Here is a 21,463-nt window from a genome sequence, read left to right as displayed (position 1 = left end):
TCGAGCTGGGGACCTTTCGCGTGTGAGGCGAATGTGATAACCACTACACCATGGAAACAGACACTGGCGTTTATCCTGTTGGCAGGATTGGCAAACAGCATAGCTGTCTTGCATTCCCGATTTTAGTGACAGTTTTCCCTCTACGCCTGTCCAGGTAGCAAGCACAGAGTCCTTTCCTCGTTAGTATAGTGGATAGTATCTCCGCCTGTCACGCGGAAGACTGGGGTTCGATTCCCCAACGGGGAGGTGGTGCCTGTGTGTTTTGCTTTTTGGATACTCAGTTTTCATTGCAAATACAAAGAAAATTACCCTGTTTCCCACCCTGTTTCGAGTTGGGAACCTTTCGCGTGTGAGCCGAATGTGATAACCACTACACCATGGAAACAGACACTGGCGTTTATCCTGTTGGCAGGATTGGCAAACAGCATAGCTGTCTGGCATTCACAAGTTTAGTGACAGTTTTACCTCTACGCCTGTCCAGGTAGCAAGCACAGAGTCCTTTCCTCGTTAGTATAGTGGATAGTATCTCCGCCTGTCATGCGGAAGACTGGGGTTTGATTCCCCAACGGGGAGGTGGTGCCTGTGTGTTTTGCTTTTTGGATACTCAGTTTTCATTGCAAATACAAAGAAAATTACCCTGTTTCCCACCCTTTTTCGAGTTGGGAACCTTCCGCGTGTGAGCCGAATGTGATAACCACTACACCATGGAAACAGACGCTGGTGTTTATCCTGTTGGCAGGATTGGAAAACAGCATAGCTGTCTGGCATTCCCTATTTTAGTGACAGTTTTCCTTCTATGCCTGTCCAGGTAGCAAACACAGAGTCCTTTTGTTAGAGTTATTGTGTATATATTATTCTATATTTTCTCTTATTACAGAGTTAGTTGTAAACTATGTATTCAGTATTTCACTATGAATTCAGTATTTCACTATGGGTGTGGAGCTGCTGCATGTTTATTCAACCTGAGGACATCTGGAATGTGGGAATGAAGAACTACAGCCTTCAAGGATTAGTAGTCGTGACGATTTAAAGGATGTCCTCTGTATTTTACGACTGCTGGAGTTGCTTATCACATTGCTGCCAGTACTCCCATTTTCCTCAGAGGCAAGTGTGTGGCCTATTGTGTATGTTAGGGAATCCCAAATAAAAGAGGAGAAGTAGGGAGTTGTGTCAGAAGGGGCTGGGAGCTTGTGATCTGCGCACAACTCTCTGTCAGCTTCTCCTCGCGAGTAATCAAATCCTTGTGTCTTCTCATTCTTTCTTCTGTGTATTTTAAATGTTGCAGGTGTTGACTTGACATTAACTTGGTCCTTTCGAGCCGGATCCCAGGACGCCTAAAGGATTCCAGTTGCAGAGTCGACCTCCAGGAAGACCGTGGCCACGGCAAATACTACCCTTTTCCGGGACTGGATTTCGTCTCTGTGACTGGGATCTGGAAGGCTGACGGGAATCCAAAGGACGAGAAGACATCTGGGTGAGAAAAAATTTACTTTCCGGGGGAAAGTGTGAATTAATGTCGACGTAAAATCTGCGCGAAGGTACTGTCGCAGCCTGCACGAAGGTACTGTGTGGGAGGAAAAACCTTGTGAATACTAGTCAATGGCAAGTAAAGGGAACGGAGCCCAGTAACGTCCGTGTAAAGAGACGATGCCGGAGTCGTGTACGTACTTAAATTCCGTGAAACGCAGAAAATAAAAGGGCCTTGTGTGAGTGTGTGAAGTGAATGGAAGTGTAGTGTCATTTGATACTTACTTCATTTTAAACAAACAGGATTGTAAGTGACAACTCATTGTGGAAGCAAAGGCAAGAATTCTCCGCCCTATTGGGTAGAAGCTTGAGAATTACCGCAGTGAGAAATTTATTGTCACCCTGTTATTTGAACCTATCAGTCCCTAGGAAACTCTAGGTTCGCGGACTGTACCAAATTCATATAAAATGGGGGAAAATAAACAGTAAAAGTGAGCTACAAGATGAACTATCCAGTAAGGATTGGATGTTCATAGAAAAATTAGATCCATCTAAAATATAGCATTGAAATACGTGGATTACAAGATATACTTTTGCTGGCCAGCTTAATTTACAATAGTAAAAATAATAACAATAATAATGGTAATCCACTACAATATTAAATAAGGAATAAAATGAAATGGAAAGTTGGAGCTTTAACAGCCTAATGATATCGAGGCATAAGTGTATTGTCTGTAAAAGTGTATGTGTGTGGCTTCTCACTGTGTTTGTCTCTGTGAGCTCTTGTATGTGTCTGTGTGTCATATTGTCTAAAGACGACGGCTTAAAAGGGTTTAAATTGTGTATAAGGGGTTGTTAGATCGTGTCTAACATAACTATGTTAAAAACGGTGAAATTGAGAAATTTTGGTCTGTATCAAATATGAGGTGCGTGGACCAAAAAGTGGTCCCAGAAGGGGTCATCACCCGGTCCTCAGGTGAAAATTGTGTATTTTTGTTTTTGGATGGTAAAGCTAATTGTTTGAGAGTGAGTTAAGTAGGTGATTGATGACAAGTTGCGTGTGAGTGTGGATGGTTGTTTGTCTCTGTGTGCCCTGCGATTGGCTGGCAACCAGTCCAGGGTGTCCCCCGCCTACTGCCCAGAGCCAGCTGAGATAGGCGCCAGCAGCCCCCGCAACCCTTGTGAGGAATCAGCGGTCAAGAAAATGGATGGATGGATGGATTGATGACAAGTTGTTGAACTTCTGACAGGAAAAAAAAAAAAAAAATAATCATTTTTGTTGGGATTGTTTGAGCATGGGAAATGATAAAAGTAAGAGAGAAACGTGAAAGTAGAATTGATTATGGTAGAATTAGAACAACTTTACAAAGAGAAGATGAATTAGTGGATGATTTTAAAGTGGGATTTGTGAAGTGTTAGAACAAGTTGTGGTGGTGTAGATGATGATAAGACAGGAAGGTGTAACGTTAGAGGACACTGAGTTAAGAAATTACCCTCAAAAGTATAAAATAGATAGTTTAAAATGATATAGATTATTTGATAAATAATGCTAATCTAGTCTACTAAATACTAGTTTAAAGAAATTTGAAACTTTGAATTAAGTAAGTAATGATGGTTTTCAGCTATGACTATATTGTAAAGTGTGTAATGGCACCATTTGTCAAATTGCCAAATGGGGAAGGCCTTGATATCACACTGATAGTAGAAGCTTCTATATGGAAATGCAATGATTTCATGACTTTTTAACAGGTAGTAATTTAAACCTTATTGACTGACTTGAAAATACTTACTAGGAGTTAAATGTTCTAAAAATTCATTACTGTGGTGTTTCTATTTACTAATAGATTTGGTGTGACTCATGCAGATCCAGATTAGAGAACAACATAAAATTGTAAGAAAGAGCCTTTACAATGTCGTTTTGAATATAGTCCTGAAGTTTGTATAAAAGATTAGTTACACGGAGGAATGTTTTCCTAATTGAATTCTGATTTAGCTCCTGCTGTGATTGACTGTGGAATTTAACAAATTCTCCCTCACCAGAACCTGATAAGTAAAATAGGCATTGAAGGGAAAAGATTATTAAAATGGTTTAGAAGGCAAACCTTTTATTAGTGGTGAGTTATTTAAAATAAATAAATAGCTGAGATTTGAATTTGATGAAGAAGAAAAAAATGGCATTTATAATTGAATTTGAATGTTCTTAAAGGAGCACAATTATTAATAGTTGCTTTTCCACCAACAAGCCCAGGATCTTTGAGTTCTGGGTAAAGTGAGTTTTTGGTTGCAAAAGTTCAGCAGGGAATTTAGAATTGTGTTTTTACAGTGTCTTAGAGTTCTCTGTAATTAATTTAAATGAGTTTGATTGAGACGAGCTGCTGTAAAAATACTGACCCCTCAAAGTAACCACCTTAGGTTAGTGAGACCCTGCTGCCGAGATAGTACTTGGATGCCCCATGAGGAATTTTTATTGCCCTGGTAATTGTTGTTGGTGGAAAAACGGCCATTTATTTGAACAAGGTGAACATAAAAAACAAAGATGAAACGAAACCAGTAAGCAGAATTATATTAAATTGGATTAGACCTAGTCTTGGTGTCTACATTAGATGGCAACATGGTAATAAAAAGATAAGCTGAGTAGAAAAAGGGATATCGCTATGTGAAAGGTGTAGGATCTTTGCATTTTTACGACGTAGTCTATATCCTAAATAAATTCTTAAATGGTAGCTGACGCCTTACTACAAAAAGCGAGGGAACTGATTGTAAAGAAGGGAGATGATAAGCTATGTCACTCTGAGCATAAATGTGAGAACGAAAACAATGCCACACCTACGAGTGTCACAGTTGACTGACTACCTGTAAACTGATGATGAGTTTGATACAGTGACACTGCATATAACAATTATGGCAGAACAAATGGAGATGACAGAACTTTTGTTTTTCTTTAAAACTAAATAGGAAGAACTGTTTAACCTGCTTCCTTATGAATTCATCATTCATTCATTCATTCATTCATTCATTCTGATGTTGGGTTTCTTGACAACATGTAAGTAAGTGGAAATCAGAGCAAACAGATCAGATATCATCTATGCTAAAGATGATTTATTTGAGTAAAATGCTGAATTGGAGATAAATTAGACTAGTGATTAAGGACTCGCAAAGGGCAGAAGTGCTGATTGAAAATACTAAACTTACTAACTGGAAATATATTATTAGATAATTTGGATTCTTGATGAAAATTTGAGGAATGAATAAGTACTATAACAGTACACCCAAATTGTATATTCTGGTCTAAATTTGCACTGGAAGGGAAATATACATACATATATATATTATTACTACAAGGATATTGTGAATGTCCCACAATACCCTCTCAAGCAATTCGAAATTGTTTGGGTACATTTGGAAAGTCAGATTTTGACTTGCATGGACAAAATTATTTTATGGCATGATAGAAAATTGAGCTGTGAAATGAAAACCAGCAACAACTTAAAAGAAAGACGAAATTGGAGAATGATGTAAATAAAGGTGTATTACATTTTTGTGCAACAAGGGTGTAATATTTAGATTGTTTTGATTGTAAAGTGGTTATGATGGAGACCCAACGATAAAACGAAGTAATTTTATCGGCCCTAAGATTTGAAACAAATTACAAAATGATATCTTAAATTCCTGAGTGAAATTGTGACCTGTTATGAACTTTTGATGTTTGTGATTATACATATATAATTATACATGAATTGGGTGGATAATTATGCTAACAATTCTACTACTGAAATTGAATTGAGATACTGATAACAACGACAATGTTTGACAAATTTTAATAGATAGATGAATGTGAAAAATGCAGTTTGTGATTTAAATTGAACAATGATAGTAGTGGCTTTACGAAGATATTGGAAGGCCATTTGAACAGACAATTGATTGCTGACATGGTTATGAGTTTTGTTTAGAATGCATGAAGTAGAATTTAAGCCAGTATTTTATATTCATTGAGTACAAGATGATTGATATTCATGGTGGCTTTATTATTAACTACATATGGCTTTGGGAAAGATGTGTTACATTTAAACTTGATTATATGGTTGTAAACAATACAAGATGTAGTATGATACAATTAGTTTTGAAGAAATGCCAGACTACTACTATGCTATGGGTAGACTATAAAATTCTATCCGTCCAAGACATGTAAACTACAGTGTTCTTTCGCAAATTAGGGCCAGAGCGGTGAAGGCTACAGGGTCCCAATTGTTTTAAATTCCATAGTTGTTTAAAAAAAAAAAAAAAAGAAAAGAAAAAAAGTGCTGATTTTGTGGATTTTTGTACAGCTGTGTAATTTTTTGGAAGAGGAAAATGACTGTATGAAGGTTAACCCACTGATATACGAGGGAACACTGTAGTGGAAAAGAAAAAAAAAGGAAAAAGGAAAACCTTTTGTAAATATTGTGAAATTATTTTAAATTGCATGCAGCATAAGATTTATATGAAGTGGCTTGGATAATGATTTTGAGTTGTGAGCCATAAAAATGTCTCAAAAGGGGGGAGTTGGTAACAATACGGCAATACCGCATGTAAATTTTATATTTTTAATTTTTTAAGTTTTTATGTTTTTGGAATTTTGTTTTAGAATTTTGTTATACATGGAATTGATGTTTCTAATATTTTACAATTTTTGTTAGTGGCTATGGATTTTATGGAATTGAACAAAAAGTAAGACAATGTCAATATTAACAAGTACTGATTGATGGTCTTAAAAAATGTAACAATGAGTTGAAATTGTTCCAGAAAAACAACTGGATGTTATTTTTATGGCAGAAGCATTGTGTGAACAGATCATGTCTCTATATGACGTACTAGTTATTTGGAGTAATGAATGAAAGTCACTTTATATGTTACATTGTTTAAGGGAAAAACAGAAAAGCGAGAAAAATACATGATCAAAGCATGGAGATAAGATAATTGATGATTAAGTAATTTGGGAAATTGTAAAAGGAACAAGACAGTTAAGCTCGTTTGAAATTTCGTGTGGTGGACCATTTAAATTTGCCTATTGTAATAACCTGTTAAGCCGTACAGATGAAAGAAATTTATTCAAGTGACTATATGAGAAGATTGTTTAAATGATAAGGAAGTGAAAATGTTTAATCAAATGCCAGATGACTCTCTATCTCAGCAGGAAGGTAAGCCTCCCATCAAGGGTAGTGACTGACTTTGATTAAAGGTCCAGCCTAAGGTGGGAAGGCCCTTGTAAGTGTTGTTGGCCCCGAAGGTTGTGAAGATCGCTGAACGACTCTCCTGGATTCACCTATCACATGGCACAAAACAGGTACCATTGACTAACAGCTTGCCAGGTTGCGGAACGAAGCCTGACTGAAGTGAGGTCAGAGGAGAAACAAGCAGCTTGACTCGCTGTGAAAAGTCTGACCAAGTAAGTCAGTGAAGACTTTGGGAGCACATTGTTTGCTACCCTCAAAGTTCCCCCAACCGCTGTGAAGTCCAGGACCTGTCTCACTGTGCAGGATGTGTCAGAAGGGACAACTCAAGGAGACGAGTCCCTTTCCTGAATCAAATGGAGCGTAAGATGCGATCAGACGCAGTTGGGGCTGTCTTTTTTATTTTGATTTTTGGGGCCATCTTGAAGAGGAAGAGAGACAGCTGGTTGAATTATTATTGCTGAGAATTACATACAGAAGCATTGGATAATGTACACACATTAGAGCAACAACACATTGATTGCACTTTAAAGACGACACGTTGAATTATATTGTGCTTATGATAATTTTACTAATGTGGGGTTTTATGATGGAAAGAGAAATGTTACGTCATGCTCTATGTGGTATTGATAGTGTTGACAAAGGACTTATTTGTGTAATGGGAAAAAATTGTGTTATGCACTGTGATGGTGATGTTTTGCTTTTTTTTTTAACAAATACATGGTATGAGACTTTGAGCAAATATATAATAAATAGGGGGGAATGTTAGAGTTATTGTGTATATATTATTCTATATTTTCTCTTATTACAGAGTTAGTTGTAAACTATGTATTCAGTATTTCACTATGAATTCAGTATTTCACTATGGGTGTGGAGCTGCTGCATGTTTATTCAACCTGAGGACATCTGGAATGTGGGAATGAAGAACTACAGCCTTCAAGGATTAGTAGTCGTGACGATTTAAAGGATGTCCTCTGTATTTTACGACTGCTGGAGTTGCTTATCACATTGCTGCCAGTACTCCCATTTTCCTCAGAGGCAAGTGTGTGGCCTATTGTGTATGTTAGGGAATCCCAAATAAAAGAGGAGAAGTAGGGAGTTGTGTCAGAAGGGGCTGGGAGCTTGTGATCTGCGCACAACTCTCTGTCAGCTTCTCCTCGCGAGTAATCAAATCCTTGTGTCTTCTCATTCTTTCTTCTGTGTATTTTAAATGTTGCAGGTGTTGACTTGACACCTTTCCTCGTTAGTATTGTGGATAGTATCTTCTCCTGTCACGCGGAAGACTGGGGTTAGATTCCCCAACGGGCACTTGGTACCTGTGTTATTGTATTTTTGGATACTCAGTTTTCATTGCAAATTCAAAGAAAATTGCCAAGTTTCCACCCGGTTTCGAGCTGGGGACCTTTCTCGTGTTAGGCGAATGTGATAACCACTACACCATGGAAACAGACGTAGGCGTTTATACTGTTGGCAGGATTGGCAAACAGCAGAGCTGTCTGGCGTTCCCTATTTTAGTGACAGTTTTCCCTCTATGCCTGTCCAGCTTGCAAACACAGTCCTTTCCTCGTTAGTATAGTGGATAATGTCTGCGCCTGTCACGTGCAAGACTGGGGTTCGATTCCCTGATGGGGAAGTGAGTGCAGCTGCAATTCAATTTTTGGATACTCAGTTTTCATTGCAAATACAAAGAAAATTACCCTGTTTCCCACCCGGTTTCGAGTTGGGAACCTTTCGCGTGTGAGGAGAATGTGATAACCACTACACCATGGAAACAGACACTGGCGTTTATCCTGTTGGCAGGATTGGCAAACAGCATAGCTGTCTGGCATTCCCGATTTTAGTGACAGTTTTCCCGATATGCCTGTCCAGCTAGCAAACACAGTCCTTTCCTCGTTAGTATAGTGGATAATGTCTGCGCCTGTCACGCGGAAGACTGGGGTTCGATTCCCCAACGGGGAGCTGGTGCCTGTGTGTTTTGCTTTTTGGACACTCAGTTTTCATTGCAAATACAAAGAAAATTACCCTGTTTCCCACCCTGTTTCGAGTTGGGAACCTTTCGCGTGTGAGCCGAATGTGATAACCACTACACCGTGGAAACAGACACTGGCGTTTATCCTGTTGGCAGGATTGGCAAACCGCATAGCTGTCTGGCATTAAGTTTAGTGACAATTTTACCTCTACGCCTGTCCAGGTCGCAAGCACAGAATCCTTTCGTCGTTAGTATAATGGATAGTATCTCCTCCTGTCACGCGGAAAACTGGGGTTCGATTCCCCAACGGGGAGGTGGTGCCTGTGTGTTTTGCTTTTTGGATACTCAGTTTTCATTGCAAATACAAAGAAAATTACCCTGTTTCCCACCCTTTTTCGAGTTGGGAACCTTCCGCGTGTGAGCCGAATGTGATAACCACTACACCATGGAAACAGACGCTGGTGTTTATCCTGTTGGCAGGATTGGAAAACAGCATAGCTGTCTGGCATTCCCTATTTTAGTGACAGTTTTCCTTCTATGCCTGTCCAGGTAGCAAACACAGAGTCCTTTCCTCGTTAGTATTGTGGATAGTATCTTCTCCTGTCACGCGGAAGACTGGGGTGAGATTCCCCAACGGGCACTTGGTACCTGTGCTATTGTATTTTTGGATACTCAGTTTTCATTGCAAATTCAAAGAAAATTGCCAAGTTTCCACCCGGTTTCGAGCTGGGGACCTTTCGCGTGTGAGGCGAATGTGATAACCACTACACCATGGAAACAGACACTGGCGTTTATCCTGTTGGCAGGATTGGCAAACAGCATAGCTGTCTTGCATTCCCGATTTTAGTGACAGTTTTCCCTCTACGCCTGTCCAGGTAGCAAGCACAGAGTCCTTTCCTCGTTAGTATAGTATCTCCGCCTGTCACGCGGAAGACTGGGGTTCGATTCCCCAACGGGGAGGTGGTGCCTGTGTGTTTTGCTTTTTGGATACTCAGTTTTCATTGCAAATTCAAAGAAAATTGCCAAGTTTCCACCCGGTTTCGAGCTGGGGACCTTTCGCGTGTTAGGCGAATGTGATAACCACTACACCATGGAAACAGACACTGGTGTTTACTCTGTTGGCCGGATTGGCAAACAGCATAGCTGTCTGGCATTCCCGATTTTAGTGACAGTTTTCCCTCTACGCCTGTCCAGGTAGCAAGCACAGAGTCCTTTCCTCGTTAGTATAGTGGATAGTATCTCTGCCTGTCACGCGCAAGACTGTGGTTAGATTCCCTGAAGGGGAGGTGAGTGCAGGTGCAATTCAATTTTTGGATACTCAGTTTTCATTGCAAATACAAAGAAAATTACCCTGTTTCCCATCCTGTTTCGAGTTGGGAACCTTTCGCGTGTGAGCCGAATGTGATAACCACTACACCATAGAAACAGACACTGGCGTTTATCCTGTTGGCAGGATTGGCAAACAGCATAGCTGTCTGGCATTCACAAGTTTAGTGACAGTTTTACCTCTACGCCTGTCCAGGTCGCAAGCACAGAATCCTTTCCTCGTTAGTATAGTGGATAGTATCTCCTCCTGTCACGCGGAAGACTGGGGTTCGATTCCCCAACGGGGAGGTGGTGCCTGTGTGTTTTGCTTTTTGGATACTCAGTTTTCATTGCAAATACAAAGAAAATTACCCTGTTTCCCACCCTGTTTCGAGTTGGGAACCTTACGCGTGTGAGCCGAATGTGATAACCACTACACCATGGAAACAGACGCTGGCGTTTATCCTGTTGGCAGGATTGGCAAACAGCATAGCTGTCTGGCATTCACAAGTTTAGTGACAGTTTTCCCTCTACGCCTGTCCAGGTCGCAAGCACAGAATCCTTTCCTCGTTAGTGTAGTGGATAGTATCCCCTCCTGTCACGAGGAAGACTGGGGTTCGATTCCCCAACGGGGAGGTGGTGCCTGTGTGTTTTGCTTTTTGGATACTCAGTTTTCATTGCAAATACAAAGAAAATTACCCTGTTTCCCACCCTGTTTCGAGTTGGGAACCTTCCGCGTGTGAGCCGAATGTGATAACCACTACACCATGGAAACAGACGCTGGCGTTTATCCTGTTGGCAGGATTGGAAAACAGCATAGCTGTCTGGCATTCCCTATTTTAGTGACAGTTTTCCTTCTATGCCTGTCCAGGTAGCATACACAGAGTCCTTTCCTCGTTCGTATAGTGGATAGTGTCTTCTCCTGTCACGCGGAAGACTGGGGTTAGATTCCCCAACGGGCACTTGGTACCTGTGCTATTGTATTTTTGGATACTCAGTTTTCATTGCAAATTCAAAGAAAATGGCCAAGTTTCCACCCGGTTTCGAGCTGGGGACCTTTCGCGTGTGAGGCGAATGTGATAACCACTACACCATGGAAACAGACGTAGGCGTTTATACTATTGGCAGGATTGGCAAACAGCATAGCTGTCTGGCATTCCCTATTTTAGTGACAGTTTTCCCTCTATGCCTGTCCATGTAGCATACACAGAGTCATTTCCTCGTTCGTATAGTGGATAGTATCTTCTCCTGTCACGCGGAAGACTGGGGTGAGATTCCCCAACGGGCACTTGGTACCTGTGCTATTGTATTTTTGGATACTCAGTTTTCATTGCAAATTCAAAGAAAATTGCCAAGTTTCCACCCAGTTTCGAGCTGGGGACCTTTCGTGTGTTAGGCGAATGTGACAACCACTACACCATGGAAACAGACAATGCCGTTTACTCTGTTGGCCGGATTGGCAAACAGCATTGCTGTCTGGCATTCCCTATTTTAGTGACAGTTTTCCCTCTATGCCTGTCCATGAAGCATACACAGAGTCCTGTCCTCGTTCGTATAGTGGATAGTATCTTCTCCTGTCACGCGGAAGACTGGGGTTAGATTCCCCAACGGGCACTTGGTACCTGTGCTATTGTGTTTTTGGATACTCAGTTTTCATTGAAAATTCAAAGAAATTTGCCAAGTTTCCACCCGGTTTCGAGCTGGGGACCTTTCGCTTGTGAGGCGAATGTGATAACCACTACACCATGGAAACAGACACTGGCGTTTATCCTGTTGGCAGGATTGGCAAACAGCATAGCTGTCTTGCATTCCCGATTTTAGTGACAGTTTTCCCTCTACGCCTGTCCAGGTAGCAAGCACAGAGTCCTTTCCTCGTTAGTATAGTGGATAGTATCTCCGCCTGTCACGCGGAAGACTGGGGTTCGATTCCCCAACGGGGAGGTGGTGCCTGTGTGTTTTGCTTTTTGGATACTCAGTTTTCATTGCAAATACAAAGAAAATTACCCTGTTTCCCACCCTGTTTCGAGTTGGGAACCTTTCGAATGTGATAACCACTACACCATGGAAACAGACACTGGCGTTTATCCTGTTGGCAGGATTGGCAAACCGCATAGCTGTCTGGCATTAAGTTTAGTGACAATTTTACCTCTACGCCTGTCCAGGTCGCAAGCACAGAATCCTTTCGTCGTTAGTATAGTGGATAGTATCTCCTCCTGTCACGTGGAAGACTGGTGTTAGATTCCCCAACGGGGAGGTGGTGCCTGTGTGTTTTGCTTTTTGGATACTCAGTTTTCATTGCAAATACAAAGAAAATTACCCTGTTTCCCACCCTTTTTCGAGTTGGGAACCTTCCGCGTGTGAGCCGAATGTGATAACCACTACACCATGGAAACAGACTCTGGTGTTTATCCTGTTGGCAGGATTGGAAAACAGCATAGCTGTCTGGCATTCCCTATTTTAGTGACAGTTTTCCTTCTATGCCTGTCCAGGTAGCAAACACAGAGTCCTTTCCTCGTTAGTATTGTGGATAGTATCTTCTCCTGTCACGCGGAAGACTGGGGTTCGATTCCCCAACGGGCACTTGGTACCTGTGTTATTGTATTTTTGGATACTCAGTTTTCATTGCAAATTCAAAGAAAATTGCCAAGTTTCCACCCGGTTTCGAGCTGGGGACCTTTCGCGTGTTAGGCGAATGTGATAACCACTACACCATGGAAACAGACGTAGGCGTTTATACTGTTGGCAGGATTGGCAAACAGCAGAGCTGTCTGGCGTTCCCTATTTTAGTGACAGTTTTCCCTCTATGCCTGTCTATGTAGCATACACAGAGTCATTTCCTCGTTCGTATAGTGGATAGTATCTTCTCCTGTCACGCGCAAGACTGTGGTTAGATTCCCCAACGGGCACTTGGTACCTGTGCTATTGTATTTTTGGATACTCAGTTTTCATTGCAAATTCAAAGAAAATGGCCAAGTTTCCACCCGGTTTCGAGCTGGGGACCTTTCGCGTGTTAGGCGAATGTGATAACCACTACACCATGGAAACAGACGTAGGCGTTTATACTATTGGCAGGATTGGCAAACAGCATAGCTGTCTGGCATTCCCTATTTTAGTGACAGTTTTCCCTCTATGCCTGTCCATGTAGCATACACAGAGTCATTTCCTCGTTCGTATAGTGGATAGTATCTTCTCCTGTCACGCGGAAGACTGGGGTGAGATTCCCCAACGGGCACTTGGTACCTGTGCTATTGTATTTTTGGATACTCAGTTTTCATTGCAAATTCAAAGAAAATTGCCAAGTTTCCACCCAGTTTCGAGCTGGGGACCTTTCGTGTGTTAGGCGAATGTGACAACCACTACACCATGGAAACAGACAATGCCGTTTACTCTGTTGGCAGGATTGGCAAACAGCATAGCTGTCTGGCATTCCCGATTTTAGTGACAGTTTTCCCGATATGCCTGTCCAGCTAGCAAACACAGTCCTTTCCTCGTTAGTATAGTGGATAATGTCTGCGCCTGTCACGTGCAAGACTGGGGTTCGATTCCCTGATGGGGAAGTGAGTGCAGCTGCAATCCAATTTTGGATACTCAGTTTTCATTGCAAATACAAAGAAAATTGCCCTGTTTGCCACCTGGTTTCGAGTTGGGGACCTTTCGCGCGTGAGGCGAATGTGATAACCACTACACCATGGAAACAGACGCTGGCGTTTATACTGTTGGCAGGATTGGCAAACAGCAGAGCTGTCTGGCGTTCCCTATTTTAGTGACAGTTTTCCCTCTATGCCTGTCCATGAAGCATACACAGAGTCCTGTCCTCGTTCGTATTGTGGATAGTATCTTCTCCTGTCACGCGGAAGACTGGGGTTAGATTCCCCAACGGGCACTTGGTACCTGTGCTATTGTGTTTTTGGATACTCAGTTTTCATTGAAAATTCAAAGAAATTTGCCAAGTTTCCACCCGGTTTCGAGCTGGGGACCTTTCGCGTGTGAGGCGAATGTGATAACCACTACACCATGGAAACAGACACTGGCGTTTATCCTGTTGGCAGGATTGGCAAACAGCATAGCTGTCTTGCATTCCCAATTTTAGTGACAGTTTTCCCTCTACGCCTGTCCAGGTAGCAAGCACAGAGTCCTTTCCTCGTTAGCATAGTGGATAGTATCTCCGCCTGTCACGCGGAAGACTGGGGTTCGATTCCCCAACGGGGAGGTGGTGCCTGTGTATTTTGCTTTTTGGATACTCAGTTTTCATTGCAAATTCAAAGAAAATTGCCAAGTTTCCACCCGGTTTCGAGCTGGAGACCTTTCGTGTGTTAGGCGAATGTGATAACCACTACACCATGGAAACAGACACTGGCGTTTACTCTGTTGGGCGGATTGGCAAACAGCATAGCTGTCTGGCATTCCCGATTTTAGTGACAGTTTTCCCTCTACGCCTGTCCAGGTAGAAAGCACAGAGTCCTTTCCTCGTTAGTATAGTGGATAGTATCTCTGCCTGTCACGCGCAAGACTGTGGTTAGATTCCCTGAAGGGGAGGTGAGTGCAGGTGCAATTCAATTTTTGGATACTCAGTTTTCATTGCAAATACAAAGAAAATTACCCTGTTTCCCACCCTGTTTCGAGTTGGGAACCTTTCGCGTGTGAGGCGAATGTGATAACCACTACACCATGGAAACAGACACTGGCTTTTATCCTGTTGGCAGGATTGGCAAACAGCATAGCTGTCTGGCATTCACAAGTTTAGTGACAGTTTTACCTCTACGCCTGTCCAGGTCGCAAGCACAGAATCCTTTCCTCGTTAGTATAGTGGATAGTATCTCCTCCTGTCACGCGGAAGACTGGGGTTCGATTCCCCAACGGGGAGGTGGTGCCTGTGTGTTTTGCTTTTTGGATACTCAGTTTTCATTGCAAATACAAAGATAATTACCCTGTTTCCCACCCTGTTTCGAGTTGGGAACCTTCCGCGTGTGAGCCGAATGTGATAACCACTACACTATGGAAACAGACGCTGGCGTTTATCCTGTTGGCAGGATTGGCAAACAGCATAGCTGTCTGGCATTCACAAGTTTAGTGACAGTTTTACCTCTACGCCTGTCCAGGTCGCAAGCACAGAATCCTTTCCTCGTTAGTATAGTGGATAGTATCTCCGCCTGTCACGCGGAAGACTGGGGTTCGATTCCCCAACGGGCAGGTGGTGCCTGTGTGTTTTGCTTTTTGGATACTCAGTTTTCATTGCAAATTCAAAGAAAATTGCCAAGTTTCCACCCGGTTTCGAGCTGGGGACCTTTCACTTGTTAGGCGAATGTGATAACCACTACACCATGGAAACAGACACTGGCTTTTACTCTGTTGGCCGGATTGGCAAACAGCATAGCTGTCTGGCATTCCCGATTTTAGTGACAGTTTTCCCTCTACGCCTGTCCAGGAAGCAAGCACAGAGTCCTTTCCTCGTTAGTATAGTGGATAGTATCTCTGCCTGTCACGCGCAAGACTGTGGTTAGATTCCCTGAAGGGGAGGTGAGTGCAGGTGCAATTCAGTTTTTGGATACTCAGTTTTCATTGCAAATACAAAGAGAATTACCCTGTTTCCCACCCGGTTTCGAGTTGGGAACCTTTCGCTTGTGAGGAGAATGTGATAACCACTACACCATGGAAACAGACACTGGCGTTTATCCTGTTGGCAGGATTGGCAAACAGCATAGCTGTCTTGCATTCCCGATTTTAGTGACAGTTTTCCCTCTACGCCTGTCCAGGTAGCAAGCACAGAGTCCTTTCCTTGTTAGTATAGTGGATAGTATCTCCGCCTGTCACGCGGAAGACTGGGGTTCGATTCCCCAACGGGGAGGTGGTGCCTGTGTGTTTTGCTTTTTGGACACTCAGTTTTCATTGCAAATACAAAGAAAATTACCCTGTTTCCCACCCTGTTTCGAGTTGGGAACCTTTCGCGTGTGAGCCGAATGTGATAACCACTACACCATGGAAACAGACACTGGCGTTTATCCTGTTGGCAGGATTGGCAAACCGCATAGCTGTCTGGCATTTTTAGTGACAATTTTACCTCTACGCCTGTCCAGGTCACAAGCACAGAATCCTTTCGTCGTTAGTATAGTGGATAGTATCTCCTCCTGTCACGCGGAAGACTGGTGTAGCCAATATTTGCTGCATATCGTAACAAAAGGACAGAAGTAGGAATAGGCTAGGTATCAGAAGATTAAGGTCCGGCTCGGGAAGAGAGGAGGCAGAGACTAAAGCTTGTGTTTGGTAATTTCACCATGTATTAAATTACAACGTGAACAACAACAACCCTAGTGGACAGGACAAATATACACATATGTACAAGAGGCAAAATGAATGGCCATTCAATGAAAGTAATAAATTTTCAAAATAAAGAAAAGAAGGGAAAAGAAAAGGAACAACTCTTTATCGAGGCACGGATTGAACTATCTGATTGATAATTTCCCAAGTTCTGCAATATGAAGTTCATTGGTTGGCAATCGCACAGTCACAGTTCACTTGCGCAAAAATGTAGTCACAGTTCATGCAACCAGCACTATAGTGATCCGATTGTCCAGCAACCGAGGTGTATGAGTGAATGTGAGTAACTGAAAGAATGAATCCGGAGGGGTTGCAGATCAGAGTGCAAGTGATGGAAAATGCAGGGTCGGCTACGAGAGCCTCCTACCAGCCCGAACAGAGCAGGTGGCTGGGGTTCCTGGCAGGAATCTCCATTTCCTTAGCTGCATTCAATGTTCGTTGACTGTTCCTGGGCTTAGCTCACCATCAATTCAAGTCTGGCCTGTATGAAACAGGACCATCTTAATATTCTTTGTGTACACAAATAAGAAACTACATTGCATAAATAACACTAACAGCATTATCAATCCAAAAGTTCCAATCCATCATCAATATTGTACAATATAAATCTATTAGACATGTCAATTTATCAAAACTAACGTACTATATGAAAGTGCTAAAGTTGTGCAAAATTAGCAATAGCAGCATTAAATTTAATTCATTAGAATAATGTATTCTAATGAAGATGTATAAAACCTACACAATTCAAGTACATTCAATTATCAAAAAGAACAACTTCATTTAGTAAAATACTGTTCAGTATTATTACATTTCAAACAATCAAATCTGGGTAAAACGCCACATTGTACATAAAATACGAGCTAACAGTGAATAATCAGTACCATTAATCACTTCATTCAGTCGTTTGAGAACCATGTCAAAGCACCACAGAAATGGCTCATGTTAACACATGACTCACCAGTTCAACTTTTCAAACAATCGCGACGGTGAAACAATGCAGTCCGGTGCTGGCAGTCGGCTCTACAAGTCAATAAGTAGGCGTTTCAGTTTCAACATAACTATATTCAAGATAGAGCTTTCTAAAAAACCCACCTCGATCCATAAACATTTCCACACGCGTTGCCTGGCTCCTTCCGCACTACTGACCATAAGCGGCTCTTATTGGTGGTACGTGCGGTCACATGACAGAGCGCGGCAATACATCAAAGATCATTTATAAAAGGCAAGAGCGTACACTCAACAGGTCGTCTTGGTACTCTTGTTACACCCTCCCCCCTTTAGACCATGCACCTCCGCGTGCATGTTACACAATGCGAACCGGAGAATCAGACTTTGAGTTTACTACCGGGGTGGCAGTAAATGCCTCGCCGTAGGCATCAGCCAGACTATGGAAAAGCGTCTGAACAACCGAAATCAAAGGATTACCTAAAGTAGAATAGGCAAGGCGGGTGGGTGGCCGTGACTGTCTTAAAGAGCGACGGACAATCTCAGGCTCAACCACCGATGGTACAGGATTTCCAGAGTCATCAAGTACATCTAATTGGTTAGGGACACTCTCAGCCGACTTGACGGATGTCTCTGCTTGGCCACCATTCTCTGCTTCTCCATCCATCTTGTCCAGATCCCTGACTTCAGGTTGGATTGCGACAGACCCATCTGCTGCAGGTAAGCGTTCTTTATTATTTTCCACAGATGGAGGTTGAATTGTGACATCAACAGAGGATCCTCCCAGATCAGCTAAGTGGTCCTCCACAGGTTCAGCAAGTGTAGGCGCTGGTGCGTCCCTCAGTGTTGGCGAGGTCAAGAGACTTGTGGGGCGTGGAGGTGAAAGTGGTTCGGCAACTGTCTTTTTAATTTCAAATGTCTCTGGAAAGGGGTTCGCAAATAAAGGCAGATCACAATCTTCCTCATCACTCAAGTCTTCAGTAATAGGAACAGCATTGTGTTGACTGCGAGTCACTGGTCTCCGTGGGGGTGTGACCTCAGAAGGTGTCTGACAAGAATTAGAAGGTAGAAATCCGCAAGGGAGAAGAAGATCACGGTGAAGTGTCCGAGTTGGAGCATCTTCCTGTTTCTCCTGTCTGACAGTGTACACTGGGAGATCTCCAGCACGACTGAGAACAATATACGTGTCACGCTCCCACTTATCTTCTAATTTGTGTTTTCCACGCAGCCTGACGTTGCGAACAAGAACACGATCCCCAACTTCCAGACAAGATGGAATTATACGTCGGTCAAATCGAGTCTTGTTTCGCTCTGCTGATTTCTCTGCATTCCTGGTGGCAAGTTGAAAACTTTGCTCAAGCCTGGACCGTAACTGCTCGACATATTGTGAATGTGACTTGGTCTGACTCTCTCGAACTGGAAGACCAAAGGCAAGGTCGACTGGAAGACGGGGTAAACGACCAAACATTAGTTCGTACGGTGTAAATCCAGTAACATCACTTTTCGTACAGTTGTATGCGTGACAGAGGGGTTTTACATATTCTTTCCATCGCAGCTTCTGCTTGGGTTCCAAAGTACCAAGCATACTTAGAAGAGTTCTGTTGAACCGCTCCACAGGGTTTCCCCGTGGGTGGTATGGAGTAGTCCTTGTCTTAACAATGCCGGCAATTTCACAGAGTTCTTTTATAAGCTTAGATTCGAAATCGGGTCCTTGATCAGAATGAAGACGTTCAGGAATGCCATAGTAGACTATGAAGTTTTCCCATAAGCAACGTGCCACAGTCCGCGCCTTTTGATTTGGCGTGGGTAGAGCAAGAGCAAACTTCGTGAAGTGATCTGTAATGACAAGAATGTCTTTGGTGTTGCTTTGGTCCGGTTCTAGTGACAAAAAATCCATACAAATCAATTCAAGCGGCCGGGTGGTAGTGATATTGACCAAAGGCGCAGCTTTCTCCGGAAGGGACTTCCTTCTGACACACCGATCACAGGTTCTGATTTTGGTCTCAACGTCAGCTGACATGCGCGGCCAAAAGAATCTGGAACGTGCGAGATCCAAAGTACGTTCCACACCTAGATGTCCCATGTCGTTATGTAGACTTTTCAGAACCAAGGATCGCAGCTCTTCAGGGAGAACAAGTTGAAATATGGTTTGTTCGCCATCCTGCCTCTTCCTGTACAAAACACCATCCAACAGTTTCAGGCGGTTTAACTCCCGAAGTAGAAGAGCAAGTTCAGGAAGCTCTTGTCTTGCTGTGGGAGGGACTCGCTCGCCGGTTTCCAACTGGTGAATCACTGCTTGGATGGATGGATCAGATCTTTGTTTCGTCATAAGTTCTTGAAGAGATAGAGATGGAACAACTGGCAATCCATGTTGACTTTCATCAATATAGCTTTCGGGAATAGCCTTGGCGGACATAGTCATGGACTCGACTAATGTGAAAGCATGGGAATCAGCAGAGAGAGTCAACGAGCAGGGTTTCACAAGATGGTTTTGGCAAATAGCTGCAACTACATCTGGCGCAACTCCACATGCAGGGTCACCACTGTGATCACAAGTGAACTGGCTGACAAGATCCAAATCAGAAGAAGCATCAGAAGCAGATGTATGTGGACGGCGTGACAGCGCATCGGCATCAAGGTTTTGCTTTCCAGCCCTATACTGGAGTGTGAAAGTATATGTGGAAAGAGCAGCAAGCCAACGATGACTAGCAGCATCCAATTTGGCAGACGTAAGAATGTATGTGAGTGGGTTATTGTCCGTAACCACAACAAAATTAGCTCCATAGAGATAGTCGTGGAATTTCTCTGTAATACTCCACTTCAATGCCAAAAATTCCAGTTTATGTGCTGGATACCTTGATTCACTGATGGAAAGCCCACGACTGGCATACGCAATAACTCTGAGGTGTCCATCTTGCTGTTGATACAGCGCTGCACCAAGCCCTGTGGCGCTCGCATCTGTATGTAAGATGTAGGGTTTCTTCGGATCAGCAAAACCCAGGACAGGTGCAGTGGTCAGCTGGTCAATCAAGGTCTCAAAAGCATGCTGGCATTTTGGAGACCATCTCTCTCCAAAGGGTAGATGCTTTGGGTCCTGATGCTTGGTATGGGGTTTTTTCTTTCCTGACTTGCGAGTGGGTACGTAACCCCTAGTCAAGTCATTCAGCGGCTTGGCTATAGTGGCGTATCCCCGGATGAATCTCCGGTAGTATCCGGCGAATCCTAAGAATGATTTCAATTCTCGCAGGGTTCGTGGAATTGGCCAAGTCTTTAAAGCAGAAATCTTCTCTGGGTCGGTCTCTACTCCCTTTTCTGATACCACATGACCCAGGTAACGTACAGATGTTTGGAAAAACATACATTTCTCCGGGGACAGTTTAAGACCGAACTCTTTCAGACGAGTGAGGACTCGCAGCAAGCGGTCCTCATGCTCTTCCAATGTCCTGGAAAAGATAATCAGGTCGTCCAAGAACACAAGTACTTCTTTAAGATGAAGGTCTCCCATACACTGCTCCATGAGGCGTTGGAACGTCGAGGGAGCATTGGTGACACCTTGTGGCATGCGATTGAACTCCCAGAACCCTAATGGTGTTACAAACGCAGTTTTTTCTTTGTCAACTTCACTCATTTCAATCTGGTAATAACCAGACTTAAGATCTAATACACTGAACCACCTGGAACCAGTCAGTGCAGAAAACGACTCTTCGAGATTGGGAAGGGCGTAGGCATCCTTTATGGTCTGGAGGTTCAGCTTTCGATAGTCAATGCATAGACGAACATCGCCGTTCTTTTTACGGACTACCACGATGGGTGAAGCAAATGGAGAGACAGATTCCCTGATAACTCCAGTTTTCAGAAGATCCCGCAGGTGCTGTCGCACTGCCTCAATATCCTGTGGATGGATTGGCCGTGGACGGTGTTTAAATGGGGTTTCGTCATGCAACTTGATGTTATGTTTGACCTTATTAGTTCTGCCAAAGTCTAGATCGTGATGGGAGAAAACTTCCGGTATTCCATTCAGTTTGTTCACAATCCGTTCTTTCCATTCTTGTGGGATAGATGAATCGCCAAAATTAAATTGTAGATCACGGGGAGGGGGTAGTGTGGAGTCAACCTTCACACTGGCATCATGTGAGAGGATTTGAGGCATTAGCACAAGATTGGCAATCGGGCTCAAGGGTGGAATACACACATCGTGTTCTGATTCATTTTTTATAATAACTGGTACTTTGTGAAAGGCATGCGGTGAAAC

The 21,463-nt window shown here is 43.0% G+C and overlaps 2 long non-coding RNA genes and 10 other non-coding genes across 12 annotated transcripts; 3 read left to right on the top strand and 9 right to left on the bottom strand.

Moving 5' to 3' along the window:
• Positions 1-174: 174 nt before the first annotated feature.
• trnad-guc (transfer RNA aspartic acid (anticodon GUC)) lies at positions 175-246 on the top strand. The gene has a single exon. It is a non-coding gene; the product is annotated as a tRNA-Asp (tRNA).
• A 5,220-nt stretch (positions 247-5,466) lies between these two features.
• LOC144008036 (uncharacterized) lies at positions 5,467-7,849 on the top strand. The gene is made up of 2 exons (XR_013280539.1): positions 5,467-6,644; positions 6,706-7,849. It is a non-coding gene; the product is annotated as an uncharacterized LOC144008036 (long non-coding RNA).
• A 1,503-nt stretch (positions 7,850-9,352) lies between these two features.
• On the bottom strand, positions 9,353-9,425 carry trnav-cac (transfer RNA valine (anticodon CAC)). Its single transcript has one exon. It is a non-coding gene; the product is annotated as a tRNA-Val (tRNA).
• A 246-nt stretch (positions 9,426-9,671) lies between these two features.
• trnav-aac (transfer RNA valine (anticodon AAC)) lies at positions 9,672-9,744 on the bottom strand. The gene has a single exon. It is a non-coding gene; the product is annotated as a tRNA-Val (tRNA).
• A 1,235-nt stretch (positions 9,745-10,979) lies between these two features.
• trnav-cac (transfer RNA valine (anticodon CAC)) lies at positions 10,980-11,052 on the bottom strand. The gene has a single exon. It is a non-coding gene; the product is annotated as a tRNA-Val (tRNA).
• A 579-nt stretch (positions 11,053-11,631) lies between these two features.
• trnav-cac (transfer RNA valine (anticodon CAC)) lies at positions 11,632-11,704 on the bottom strand. Its single transcript has one exon. It is a non-coding gene; the product is annotated as a tRNA-Val (tRNA).
• Positions 11,705-11,820: 116 nt separating this feature from the next.
• On the top strand, positions 11,821-11,892 carry trnad-guc (transfer RNA aspartic acid (anticodon GUC)). Its single transcript has one exon. It is a non-coding gene; the product is annotated as a tRNA-Asp (tRNA).
• Positions 11,893-12,597: 705 nt separating this feature from the next.
• On the bottom strand, positions 12,598-12,670 carry trnav-aac (transfer RNA valine (anticodon AAC)). Its single transcript has one exon. It is a non-coding gene; the product is annotated as a tRNA-Val (tRNA).
• Positions 12,671-12,923: 253 nt separating this feature from the next.
• Positions 12,924-12,996, bottom strand: trnav-aac (transfer RNA valine (anticodon AAC)). Its single transcript has one exon. It is a non-coding gene; the product is annotated as a tRNA-Val (tRNA).
• Positions 12,997-13,900: 904 nt separating this feature from the next.
• On the bottom strand, positions 13,901-13,973 carry trnav-cac (transfer RNA valine (anticodon CAC)). The gene has a single exon. It is a non-coding gene; the product is annotated as a tRNA-Val (tRNA).
• Positions 13,974-15,207: 1,234 nt separating this feature from the next.
• On the bottom strand, positions 15,208-15,280 carry trnav-aac (transfer RNA valine (anticodon AAC)). The gene has a single exon. It is a non-coding gene; the product is annotated as a tRNA-Val (tRNA).
• A 923-nt stretch (positions 15,281-16,203) lies between these two features.
• On the bottom strand, positions 16,204-18,907 carry LOC144007400 (uncharacterized). The gene is made up of 2 exons (XR_013280167.1): positions 17,359-18,907; positions 16,204-17,286 (listed from the first exon to the last, which is right to left on the bottom strand). It is a non-coding gene; the product is annotated as an uncharacterized LOC144007400 (long non-coding RNA).
• Positions 18,908-21,463: the final 2,556 nt, after the last annotated feature.

The sequence above is a fragment of the Festucalex cinctus genome, chromosome 19 (genome assembly GCF_051991245.1).
Source record: "Festucalex cinctus isolate MCC-2025b chromosome 19, RoL_Fcin_1.0, whole genome shotgun sequence".
Taxonomy (NCBI): domain Eukaryota; kingdom Metazoa; phylum Chordata; class Actinopteri; order Syngnathiformes; family Syngnathidae; genus Festucalex; species Festucalex cinctus.
This window is presented reverse-complemented; position numbering and strand designations above follow the sequence as displayed.